The sequence below is a fragment of the Geotrypetes seraphini genome, chromosome 1 (assembly GCF_902459505.1).
Source record: "Geotrypetes seraphini chromosome 1, aGeoSer1.1, whole genome shotgun sequence".
In the NCBI taxonomy this organism is placed as follows: domain Eukaryota; kingdom Metazoa; phylum Chordata; class Amphibia; order Gymnophiona; family Dermophiidae; genus Geotrypetes; species Geotrypetes seraphini.
This window is the reverse complement of record NC_047084.1, coordinates 491,336,354-491,349,862: the sequence shown is the minus strand read 5'-3', so window position 1 is coordinate 491,349,862 and position 13,509 is coordinate 491,336,354.

The following is a 13,509-nucleotide window of genomic DNA, read 5'->3' as shown; positions in this document are numbered from 1 at the left end:
GCAGGATTAATTGAGCACACAAACTCAGACACTGCCCCAAGAGTTGAATTTCTTCTTGGACTATAGAACTAATTGAAAGGGATGCTGTACATGTTCAGCCTACACTAGTTCTGAACTCTTGGAGAGTTAAGTTCTGATGCTGCCCAATGACATCACCCACTTTTGTTTATTCCTGAGGGAATTCTGCATAAAGATTTAGAAAATTCTACATTCTTTTCTGTAACTTTTTTGTTCAGAATTGCTCTAGTGTAGAAGCTTGGCTCTTCCATGCTTCAGCACTGACACAACTTAAGCTGTGTCTCAGCTTGGGGTTTGATTCCACCTTCCCCAGGAGTTTTACTCCTCAACGAGCTTGAATTCATTCCTAAACTTGATGTCCCTCCCCTCTTTCCCCCTGGAAGGTTTAATCTCCAGGCTTCTCATTCTCCTCATCCACAGAAAGACCCTTTCCCAGTTCTTTCTCCAACCCTCCCACTGCATACATGTACCATACCTAAGGTTACCATATTTTAGTCCGGAAAACCCCGGACACATGACCCCGCCCTGTTCTGCCTCCAGACCTGCCCCTTCTGTCCCCAGACCTGCCCTGTTTCACCCCCGGCCCTGCCCCCACAAAGCCTCCTCTCCCCCGATGAGCTTTGGCCACGTCTGGAGGGCCTGGAGCATGTGCAGATGTGTACGACGTCATTTGGGCATGCTCAGAGGCGTCTGGAGCTTGCTGGGTTTTGAAAAGTCCTTCCAGGAGCCCAGACAGTCCTCTAAAAAGAGGACATGTCTGGGTTTTCCTGGACGTCTGGTAACCTTAACCCCCTCCTATGAAGACATCCAGAGTTCTGTCTCTTACCGCCTCCCTAACATACACTAGCACCCCTATTCCTGTATTTTATTTGGCCTTTATCTGACACCATGTTTCTATTAGGGAGAGGAAGAGATTGTGGATGCTGTCAATGGACAGGCTGTATGGGCCATTTGACCGTATCTTCCATCATCTTTCTTTGTAGAGGTACTATTTTTTTACCAGTTTGGTTAAAATTGAAGATTTACATCACTGGTAATTTATTGCTCCAAAGCAGGTGAAACAAGGCCAAATTGGACATATGTGTATAAGAACCCTGGGAGCTTGAGCAGTGAATAAAGTGCATTTCTACAAGGTCTGCTTTTTTCTTTGATACAAACCTTTTGTAAATTGGCTTCACTAGTTGCTTTTGTTATATCTTTGGCAATGAATTCCAGAGTTATGCATTGAGTGAAAAAATATTTTTCTTTTTTTTCCAAGGTAACTTCACAGCATATCCCCTGTTTTTTTGAAAGAATGAAACAATTGTTGGTGTTTACTCATTCACTCAACTCAGGATTTTGTAGACCTCATTATATTCCCCCTCAGCTGTCTCTTCTCCAAGCTGGAGCATCCTAATCTCTTTAGCATTTCCTCATATGAGTTATTCCATCCCTTTAATCATTTTGGTCACCCTTTCTGTATCTCTCTTTTTTAATTCCACTATATTGTTTTTGAGATGCAGGGACCAGAATTGTATACAGTACTCAAGTTATGGTCATACCATGGAGCAATACAGAGACATTATTCTAATTTTGTTTTATTCTCTATTCTTTTTCTATATCTTTTGTGCTAGTTTGCTACACACTGAGCAGAAGATTTCAATAAATAGTCCTCTATTCCTAATTTGGAACCTATAATTATGTAGCTATAATTTGGATTATTCTCACAATCTACCCCAGCATGCACCCCACCATAATTGTCAATCCTTGTTCCCCCCCACCACCACCACAGTGCACACACCACCATAATTATTTCAGCTCACTTGGCTCTTTTCAAAAATCTAACACCTCCCACTCTTTGGTACCCTGTCCCTCTTTATCTTCCTAGCTCCTTTCTATAACCCTTCATTGTAGCTCCTTTTCAACCTAATCCTGTAAACCGTGCCGAGCTCTACGCTTGTGGAGATGGTGCGGTATACAAACCTAAGGTTTAGTTTAGTTTAGTAGTTTAGCTCACACCCCAGCATGCAGAGCATCATAGCTGTCTCAGATCCGCACACACTCTCCTTTCTCTTGCTGTGATTCCCCAAGACACCTTCTCAGCCTTTTTCCTCGCTACTCAATACATACTTTCCCTCTCCTCACAATGTCACTAGCTCTCACATAGTTCACCCATGCCCCCCCAACTTGCCATCCTTCAGTCTCCTCTCCAGTACCTTTGGCATGGACACACGCAGCACCCTCTTAGCTTGTCCCTTTCATTTTCCTTACTGAGCTCTCTGGCACATATCTCCTTTCTAGCTTGTGTCATTCATTTCCTTTCTTTCCAGTGCTCTTCAACTCAAGTGTGGCCTTATCATTCTGTGCTATGACTGCTGAATTTGAACTGTGTGGGGCACCATAGACAAGGTTCAAATTCAGCAGTCAGTGCCAGCACAATAGAGGAGAATGCAGCCCTTCCCCCCTCCCCCATACAGCTACTCTCCTCTTCCTCCTCCATTTGTACTGAAGAATACTGGAGAGGAAATAGAGGGACAAATTAGAGGTGCTGTGCAAAGGGTTGATTGCTAGGAGGGAGAGGGTTCAGTGTATGACTTTTGCGGCAGAATCAGCAGTGCCAGTTGCCTCACCACCTCAGTTCTGTGCAGAATACTACACTGGAGGGGAATAGTACTTGATCAGTCCTGCTGTCTACAGAAAACATTTGTTACAGGTTAGCAGCTTTACTTTTCTTGAAGCTCATGGCTTGGAACATATGAGGGGCATTCAAAATTTACCTCAGTAGAAAGGAAAAGAGTTTTCATAAAATTGTTTTATTTTTCAATACACTTCATCCACTTTTCCTGTAATGACTTTAACCCCTTTGAAAATAATTCTTCTGTTTGACCTTCAAACCAGGACATCACAGCTTCCTTGACATCTTCATCACTTGAAAACCTCTGTCCACGTAGAGATTTCTTCAAAACTCAGAACAGGAAATAATCTGAGGGAGCCAGGTCAGGTGGATGGTTCAGCTGCTGAAATCCACATTCTCAGATGGCAACATGTGATTGTTGTGATGTGTACCAGTGCATTGTCATGAAGCAGCAGCACGCCTGCTGTGAGTTTTCCTCAACTTTTCTCCTTGATTGATGCCCGCAAAGCGATCATTGTGTTGGCGTAACTCTCCCCAATTATGGTTGTCTTGTGTGGCATGAACTCCAGAGGCAAAAGTCCTTCATCATCCTAGAAGACATTTGCCATGATTTTGCCTGCAGATTTTTCTGTCTTGGAGGTGGGAGAAGACTTGTGCTTCCACTGCATTGACTCCATTTTGGACTCAGAATCTCTGTGACAGACCCAAGTCTCATCTCTAGTCACCAAATGATGAAAAAAAAATTAACTTGGTCTTCACGGAGCATCTACAAGTTCTCCTGACAGCACTGGAGCCTCATGGCCTTCTGACATGGTGTCAGCACTCTGTGAACCCATCTTACACTAGCCTTGGACATGCCCAACTTTTCATGAATTATTTTCCAAACTGTACCTGCAGAGATACCCATTTCTTCAGCTATTCGGGAAACCTTAATTCATCTGTCTGACAAAATTAAATCCTCAACTTTCTTGCACATTTATGTTGAAGTTGCTTCCACAGGCTGTCCAGTATGAGGGTCATATTCAATGGACTCTTTACCCCACTTAAACTGCATACTTCAAAATCTTACTTTGTAGGATGATGGGGCAGACTCACCATAAACTGCAGTCATGTGTTCATGGATATCCTTTGGCTTTTTCCCTTCTTTTGTGAAAAATTTTATCACTGAACAGTGCTCCAAATCTAGCAGTTTCTTAATTGATTCACATGAAAATTCTGCTGATAATCCTGTCTCTTGGAATGTTAGACTCCCACTGAGCTGCAACTGTGCATGAGTAACCTTGAGACGTGTCACAATATGCACAGACTTGTTTCAACACACTTGCAACTTTCTTTCATACCCAGGTAGATAAATTATTAAACGCCCTTCGTACCATGAAACATTTTTGTTTTCTCCTAGCAGCGATCTAAGCCAGTAGCTTTTCACCCAATACTTGAGGTTCAACCAGCCAATCTAGTTTTCAGAACATTCAAAATGAATATGCATTTAGTAGACTTGCATGCAGAGCCTCCATTGTATATAAGTCCACCTTATATGCATTTATTTTGGATATCCTGAAAATCCAACTGGCTATATCATGAGGACTGCAGTGATAAGGCTCCCACAACAGCTTTTCCTAGGCCAAATGAGATATTAGGAATAGGTGTGCGTCTAGAAAAATTCCTGAATTTATTAAGAAAGTTTTGCGGACATATAGAAATGTAATTTAGTCCTACAGTACTAAAAAATGTGCAACAGATGGCTAGTGGAATTTATTCACAGTTGAAAGCAAACAAACTTGTAATTTTGGGGTCTCTTACTAAATCCAAAGATGTACATTTCAAACTTACATATTTGGAAAATGGTTACCCATTTGGATAAGATTCTCTATGTATTCCGAGGGAAGTGGTGTGTGAAATATCTGAATTTATAACTGGTATACATGGCAATGAGTGTTAGTTCATGGATTCATTATTAGTTTAGTCATTTGTATACCGTGTCACATAGCATTAGATGTTTTGCTATTGTCTTTTCTTATGTTTGTCCTTTCTCTTCTTTACAAGTGTATATGACAGGTATAGTTGTATGAGCATATATATGATATTAAATCTGCCATGTCAACAGATGACACAGGATGAGTAGGTATCGCTTCCACCTGAATGCAGTCATCAAAAAATAAATATTTTAAAGCATTCCATTGCAGAGTTGAATACTTTACATATCAGACTGGACTTTTAGAATGAATCATGCAGGAACATTTTTATATTTTTTAAAATGTATAGTGTCCATTTTTTTAACTGAATATTAAATATTTAACTTACTCCAAAAGAAATTGTTTTGTTGCATTTATTTCTTTTTATTTCTCCTCTGTGTGATGTAACAATTCATATTAAATATTCTGAATGTTTCTTTATACCTTTTTCTTATACCACAGCACAGAAAGCTAATATTGGCTACTACAAGATATAGAAGTCCATACATGTTTCCACTTGTTCCAGGTAGAAAAAAAAAAAAAAAAACTGGCCACAAGTAAAGAGCTGTGAGAGTAATCAGCACAGTACCCCTTTCATTAGAGTAATAGTAGATGGTCATGCTATAATTTGGGGTTGATGGTGCTTTTTTTTTGGGGGGGGAGGGCTTTCCTGGACAAAATAAATTCTTACAGCAGCCATTAGAGTGAAATCTATTTGCTGGCTTTATGTTCTCATGTCTTGCTGTACTCTGGGGGAGTAGGGGTGGGGGGTGGAATTGAATTATTGTAATTTTGGCTAAGGTGCTGACTTCCTTATACAATAATGATGGCCAAGGGGAAAAAAGGGTGATTTCTTATACTAGCTCTATATGACTAAAACACTATTTAGATAAACTGAGCTAATTTATGAAGAAAGTGCATTAGCTTTTAGTTTATGGTAAAGTTAGAGCTGGTAAAATAGAATGTAGGAAGCCCTGGCTGACTGACCTTGTCAACACATGCCTGACAAAAGGGATGTATCCCACATCTCTATCTGCCATTTCTCTGATGCCCATCTCCAAGGCGCCAGAGCTGGATCTAACCAAGGTAGAAAACTGCAGGTATACCATGGCCAGCTAAATTGATAGAATTTTACATTTCACACAACTATCCAAATTCATCAATCTGGTAGATGTCTTCCACGACTCACAACATGGCTTTAGACCAATGCACAGCACAGAAACTCTTCTAGAACTAATGTGTAAGGCAAAGTTTTATCTGAGCAAAGACAAGCAAACCGTACTTCTACAATTTGACATTTCTGTAGCATTTGATGTGATCAATTACTCACTATTGCACCTGAACTTAGAAGAATTAGGAGTGCATGAACTGGTGAAGATGTGGTTCACAGAATTCTTGAGCAAGAGAACTTATGAAGTGAGGAAAGACCAGAGGAGATCCCAGGCGTGGAAGGCCTATTTGGAGTTCCACAAGGCTTCCCTCGCTCCCCTTCAGTATTCAATATATACATGAGTGCCTTGGTTAAGCAAATCTCTATCCCCATGTCCATACTTTCTCCTATGCAGATGACCTTTTTATCCTCTGCAGAGCTAAGGACTCATTCACAGACAGAATTCAACATCTAAGCGCATGGTCTTACCAACCCTTCCTGAAGCTGAATAAACAGAAGACAAAGATGCTCTGAATTTGGAAACCATGACTCGCTAACATATTCTGAACTAATCCTAACCTCTTGTGAGAAATTAACAATAAGCAAGTCATGGAGTCACATGATGTGGTGAGAGCAGCAGGATGTGTTTGTTTATGTTTTATTAAGATTTGATATACCGCTAAAGCATATTACAGATTTAAGCGGTTTACAGTAAAATACAGATAAATTAGGAAAGGAACTCCATTAGAGATAGGAAATCAGAGTTCTTGCTGAGCTCCTGATCCTTGGGCCCCATCAGCCCTCATCAAGCCGAAAATACACCAAATGACCCATCCAGTCTGCACATCCGCAGCATTCACTATCTCCTCCTCTACCCATATATCTGACCACATTTCACTATCTCCTCTACCCACGTACCTGACCACACTTTCTTGAATTCAGAAACAGTCTTTGTTTCCATCACCTCTGCCAGGAGACTATTCCATGCATCTACCACCCTTTCAAGTCACCAAATGTATCACCTGTCTAGTAAAGGGGGAGTGATTTTAAAGAATGCGCAGGATTATAGGGTTCATGTGTCCTCAAGAGGCAATTTGAGGCCTTGGCCTTAGAAATAAAGGTGGCAGTAGCAGCATCTTTCATGATATGTGCCTGCCATACGAGATTGTCATATTCCTACAGGGGATGATGACATTTACCCCAGTTGATAATGGCGTGGGTTAATTATGTAGTTGATGCATTATATGACATAGAGTTATGAACAAAGTTTCTGCTTGCTCTATGTCTGCCTGCAGAATGCTCTGGATCCCTCAATGGGCAAGGGATTTTTGTATCTAAAGCCACTTTTAAGTAGGTTCCCCTTTAACATGCAAATGCTCTTTGGTAAGGGATTGGATGACCTTATGGCCAGTGTGGCAGATTGGTGTCATAAAATTTTGCCAGACAGCAGACCACGTGCCCCAAGGGCAGCGGTGCCCACACTTTTTTGGCTTGCAAGCTACTTTTAAAATGACCAAGTCAAAAAGATCTACCAATAATAAAATTTAAAAAAACACAAAGCACACTGTACAGAGAAAAAACGTTAAATATCATTTATATTTTGGTTTTTTTTTCAGAGGTCAGGGCAGATGGCTTTAAAATATGCAATGTCATTTCAGTAATAACTATACAAAAATAGACAAATATACCCTCTCCTATTTTTCTAAACTGCGATAGTGGTTTTTAGCGCAGGGAGTTACGCTAAATGCCCCGTGCTGCACCCGATACTCATAGGCTCCCTGCGCTATAAACCGCTATTGCGGTTTAATAAAAGGGGGCCATAGTGCAAAATATAGACAGCAGATATAAGTTCTAAAAAGGACACATTTTGATCACTAAATTTAAAATAAAACCAATTTTCCTACCTTTGCTGTCTGGTGATTTCATGAGTCTCTGGTTGCACTTCCTACTTCTGACTGTAAATCCAATATTTCTTTCTTTCTGCCTCCTGCATGCTTCCTCTCCTCCAGACCTCATTCCATTCCCCAACCAACATATCTCTCTGTCCGTCCATGAGTCCAACTTTTTCTTCCTCTCTCCCTGCCCCTCCCGTTCCTTTCTTTCTCTCTCTCCCTGCCCCCTTTCTTTTTCTTTCTCTCCCCCCAAGCCACCGATGATGATTTCTCCCTGCTTCCCCGACGCCAGGCCAGACGCGTATAAGCCCCGAGCCCACAAGCCTTCCCCCTCCCCCTGATGTCAATTCTGACATCGGAGAGGAAGTTCCGGGCCGATGTCGGGGGGGGGGGGGAGGGGGAGAAGCTGTGGGCCTGGTGCTTGTACACACCTGGCCTGGGGTTGGGGTTGGGGAAGCAGGGAGAACAGAACGCAAGGGCAATGCGAGTCGATCGGGCTCCGTGATCGACTCGCGTTGCCTTTGCGATCTACTGCATTGGATGGACCCCATCAGCTCTAGTTTCTTAGATATGCCATTTAGAGAGCTGCACGGGAACAGGGACGATGGGAATCCCGCGGGTTCTCCCTTCGGGTCACGGGGATCCCGTGGGGACGCCTCCTAGGGTCGCGGGGATCCTGCAGGGTTCGATACAATTTGAGCTGTGAGGCTCGTCTTCTTCTTCCTACCTGCCCTGCAGCAGCACACATAGCCGACCGGAAGTCTTCCCCGATGTCAGCGCTGACAACGGAGGGAGGGCTTAAGCAAGGTGCTGACATTGGGGAAGACTTCTGGTCAACTATGTGTGCTGGGGCAGTGCAGGCAGGAAATAGAAGACTAGCCTCGCGGCTCAAGCTCCATTTGGCTGAGAAAGTTGCTGTTAATTTGCTTGCAGGTGAGGGCTGGGAGGCAAACGCGGAACACAAAAGGAGGGAAGGTGTGTGTTTTTGGACACAAGGCATGAACTTGGGAAAGAGGATGGAAGAAGGGAGGGAAAGAGATGCTGAGGTGGGAGAGGGAATGCATTTTTGGACACAGAAGGCATGAACTTGGGAGAGAGGAAGGGAGGGAAAGAGATGGTTGTGTACATGGGAATGGAAGAAAGGAGAATTTTTGGCCATAGGGAGGGTTGAGGTACAAATGAGAGGGAGAAATATTGTTGTGGAAAGGGAACAGTGGGACAGATTGAAATGGATGCAAGAGGGAGGAATGTTGGACATAGTGGTGAAGGGAATGGAGGGAGAGATGTGGCATGGTGTTGGAGAGGGGTGATAGAAGGAGAAATGTTGGGCATGGGGCTGGTGGGTAGGCAGGAAAGATGAGAAAGATATAAATGCTGGACCATGGTAGGAGGAACCAATGGACAGCAATAGAAGAATTTACAGAAGATGGGAAAGCGGAAAAAAGAAACAGGGACCAACTTATGGAAAAATAAGTCTCCAGACAACAAAGGTAAAAAACGGAATTTATTGACTAAAATATGTTAGCTTTGGAAAATGTATATAGCAGATGTCTTTGTATTGTGTTCAAAAGAAAAGGAAATGCATTTCTGTTTTTATTTCTATAGTGTTGAAGTACTTGCTGACCCTTGCTGTGACTGGTGGGGATCTCCAAGCACCGCCAGCAGAGGACCTCCTCTAGAGATGGCCAGAACTTCCCTCCACCAAGCACAGCAGTCGCTGGCAACATCCATGAGCCACTGAGGTGCCAGCATCTGTGACTCAGGGACGCTACTGCTGCCTGGCAAGCTTGGCAAAAGGGACCCCTGGCCAACTGCAAAGGAATTCCTCAGCTGACAGCTTGGGGGTTCTCATCAGCTGAGTATTTATATTTTATATTTACATTAGAGGCTCTGGTAGAAACCCATTTACAAAGTATGTATTCTTCCCAATTAATGTTTCCAAATTAATAAAGTCTCTTTGCTTATTTGTAAATGGGTCTCTACCAGAGCCTTTAATTCAGTAGCATAATTAAATGAAATAACTATTTCTGAAGTTTATAGGGACGGGTGGGGATGGAGGGGATTCCTTGCAGGGATGGAGGGATTCCTCACGGGGATGGGTGGGATTTTGGCAGGGACGGGTGGGGATGGGTGGGATTTTTGTCCCCGCGCAACTCTCTAATGCCATTGGGATAGTAGAGCCAAACATGAACAATGGGCAAAAAAAGATTGGCCTCCAAGGGAATATATTATGGTTGGAGGACAAAGTGTAATCAATGAACCCTTGGTAGCACAAGATAGACTCATACCGTCACCACTATATATAAAGATAGGCCTGATGAAACAATTTGTAAAAGCCCCACTACCCCGTCCCCCCCTCCCACACACACACTAATCAGTAAGTTGTCCGGCTGGGCGGGGCCTTAGGTAAATGGGTGGGCCAATCAAGCCCAAGGTCCCTCCTTGGTGCATCCCACAATGCACCGGGAATGGGCAGACACGCCATTCCAAGGATGGCGAGCCTGCCGAATGGCCAAAGGAAGGGGTGTTTGGGGGTTTTCGGGGTGGGGGTGCTCCTTAGGCAGAAGGGCTTTAGAACCCTCCTGCTGGTATTCGCGGAGGGTGGGTGGCGGCAGGTGTTCTTTAGACCCATTTCCCTCCTACCTCTACGAGGAAATACTCTCTCAGGCCATCTCTTCCATCACCAAACTCTTAAACTCCGCCCTACATTCGGGCCTATTTTCCCCAGAAATGGGCCATATCGTCTTATCCCCTCTATTGAAAAAACCCGACCTCGACCCCTCTTTACCATCCAGCTATCGCCCAATAGCAAATATTCCTCTCCTAACTAAGATGCTTGAGTCCATCATATCGACCCAACTTTCATCCTATCTTGAGAAATTCTCCATTCTCCTACCTTACCAACATGGCTTTCGCCCCAATTTCAGTACCGAATCCCTATTGACCTCCCTAATCTCCAAGATTCAACAACTTCACTCCCACAACAAGTTCGCCGTCCTCCTGCAATTCGATCTTTCTGCCGCTTTCAACGTCGTTCACCACAATATTCTAATTTACCAATTCTCCGAGATTGGCATCACCTCTACAGTCCTTGAATGGTTCTCAAAATTCCTCCGTTCCCGATCCTACATTGTCAACATGAATGGCACCTCATCCTCTCCCTGGATACCAACCTGCGGAGTCCCGCAAGGTTCTCCTCTATCTCCTATCCTCTTCAACATTTATATGTCTTCTCTAAAACTCCTCCATCTATCCCCCCTTGAAACAATTTACACCTATGCTGATGACATCCTTGTCCTTCTTGAGACTGACTCAAACTCACTAATCTCTCAGAGAACATTTCCTCTTGTATCTCGAACCTCCAATCTTGGGCCCACATCGTCCAAATGAAATTGAATGAATCCAAGACAAAACTTCTTTGGCTCGGCCCAAACTTAGCTTAGCTACCCACCTCAATCCCACTGTCCTCTGGCTCCACTCTACAGCTCGAATTCTCCAGCAAGGTCCTGGGTGTCATTATCGATTCTACATTGTCCTTCAATGACCACCTCAACTCCCTGGTAAAAAAATGTTATTTCAGCCTTCACATGCTGAGGAAAGTAAGATTTTGTTTCCACCAAAATCATTTTGCCTTTCTTGTCCAATCCATCATCCTCTCCAGACTGGACTATTGCAATTCTATCTTCATAAGCCTAACAAAGAAAAACCTTCACAGACTCCAACGGATTCAAAATGCCGCAGCCAAGCTTATCTTTGCAAAAAGTAAATTTGATCATGTCTCACCGCTCCTTCTCAAGCTTCACTGGCTTCCGATAATTCCCAGAGTCCATTTCAAATGCATCTGCCTAACTTTCAAGATCGTCCACGGCATTCTTCCTCCATTAATTCCGCTTTCTTGGAACTCCTCAAATACTAATACCACCAGACCCACCCAAAAATTGAAGCTATCCTTCCCCTCACTAAAAGGCATTTCCCTCCCAGGAATACTGGGAACCTCCCTCCACTTCAGACTCACCGAGCTCTGGAACAACCTTACCTCCCCCCTTCGGAACCTGAGTGCTCTCCAATCCTTCCGCAAACATCTGAAAACCTGGTTATTCTCAAAAATCTAACTCTTCCCTCCTCATTTGACATCCTAGCCCTCTAACTTCCTTCTTTCCTCTGATCCTCATCTAGCCCTTACCTTGTAGTTCCTTTCTCATTACAACTCCTGTAAACCGTGCCGAGCTCCACAACCATGGAGATGGCACGGTATATAAACCTAAGGTTTAGTTTAGTTTAGGAGGGCTTGGGCATCTCTTCTGCATCAATGAATGGCATAAAATCATCTGCCTAGTCTTCATTTGTTCCTGTTATGAAAAACTTTCTTTGAAACAAGAAGGCAGACAACTACACACAATTAGTAGAGGATATGCTCTTTAATTTCAACAGGCTTGACTGTAACATGAGTGTTAAAGTCCATTATCTGCACATTAGATCGCTTTCCAGAGAATCTTGGTGACTTAAGTGAAGAGCAAAGTGAAAGATTTCACCAAGACATAAAACCAATGGCAGGCAGATGCCAAGGAAGATGGGATGCACATATGTTGGCTTGTCCTGGCAGATCCCACTCTCAGAAGTATTACAAAAGAAGCTTCTTGTCTATTGTATCATAAACTTGTGTTTTTGGTGTGAAATAAGTAGATTTTCATGTTGTATACTTTTCTTTACATTTTTAATATGTTTCCTTCATGTTTAAAAGATATTAATTTAAACACTACATTAACATATCCTGATATTTAATGTAGTGTTTAAATTAATATCTTATAATCATCCTGATATTTTAATGGCTGAGCAGAGTGAAGAGTGGTAAATGGCACATGTTCTGTATCTCAAGTGCTAGAGCTGATAGGAGAAAACTGGTGCCATTTTTGGAATCAGCAGGTCAAGTATGCCCAGATACAGGTCTAACATTTTATTTATTTATTCAAGTTTCTATACCGTTCTCCCAGGAGAGCTCATAACGGTTTACATGAGTTTATTGAGGTATTAGGTGGGCTCACAATCTATCTAATGGGCAATGGGGGGATTAATTGAACCCACAACCTCAGGGTGCTGAGGCTGCAGTTTTAACCACTGCGCCACATACTCCCCCTGAGGCAACAAAATGAGTGTTGGCCAATTTTAGTTTTGTTGGTAAGATTGACTGAAATTGGGTCACACTTGATAGTTGACAATTATCCGAACTGTTGCTGACTCTATTGAGCTAATGAAATTAGAGCTTTTAAAGCAAATTTGTTCTCTAGAGATCAGAACTGGTGGTCCACCCATGCTCGATCAATACTTGAAGCACATTGTGAAGCGTGATAATAAAATATGCTGCTTACTGAAGCATCACCATCGATGTGAATTAGTGATAGAACTAGCATGTCTGGCCTTCACTGTCATTCAGCTCTGCTGAACCTTTGCCAGGAGGGGGGTAGAGTGACAGGGAAACTGTCATATATAACTGTTCGTTTCCATAGTGTTGTTGATACCGGACTTGTGATTATTTAATTTTGATTGTCTGTTTTGTTTATTTATTATTAGTTTCCTCTTTTCGCTTCTTGCTGTACATGCTGGGTGGGTGGAAGTTGTCGAAACTTGTTTGAGCCTGCGATATGTTGTTAGTTACTCCACATCCCTGTGTTACCTGCTTTTCTTGTTTGATGTTCATGCTGTTGTTGTGCTCAATAAAAATGATTTAAACATAACTGTCCAATTCCGTTCCTATTACACTCTATACCCATAAATTAAAAAAAAAAAAAAAAAGACAGCATCCTATGTAAAGAAAGCTACAGCTAATGCCACCGTTTTGTTTTTTCTGGCTAGCGAAATCGCCTACGCTTAAGCACTAGGAAGCGC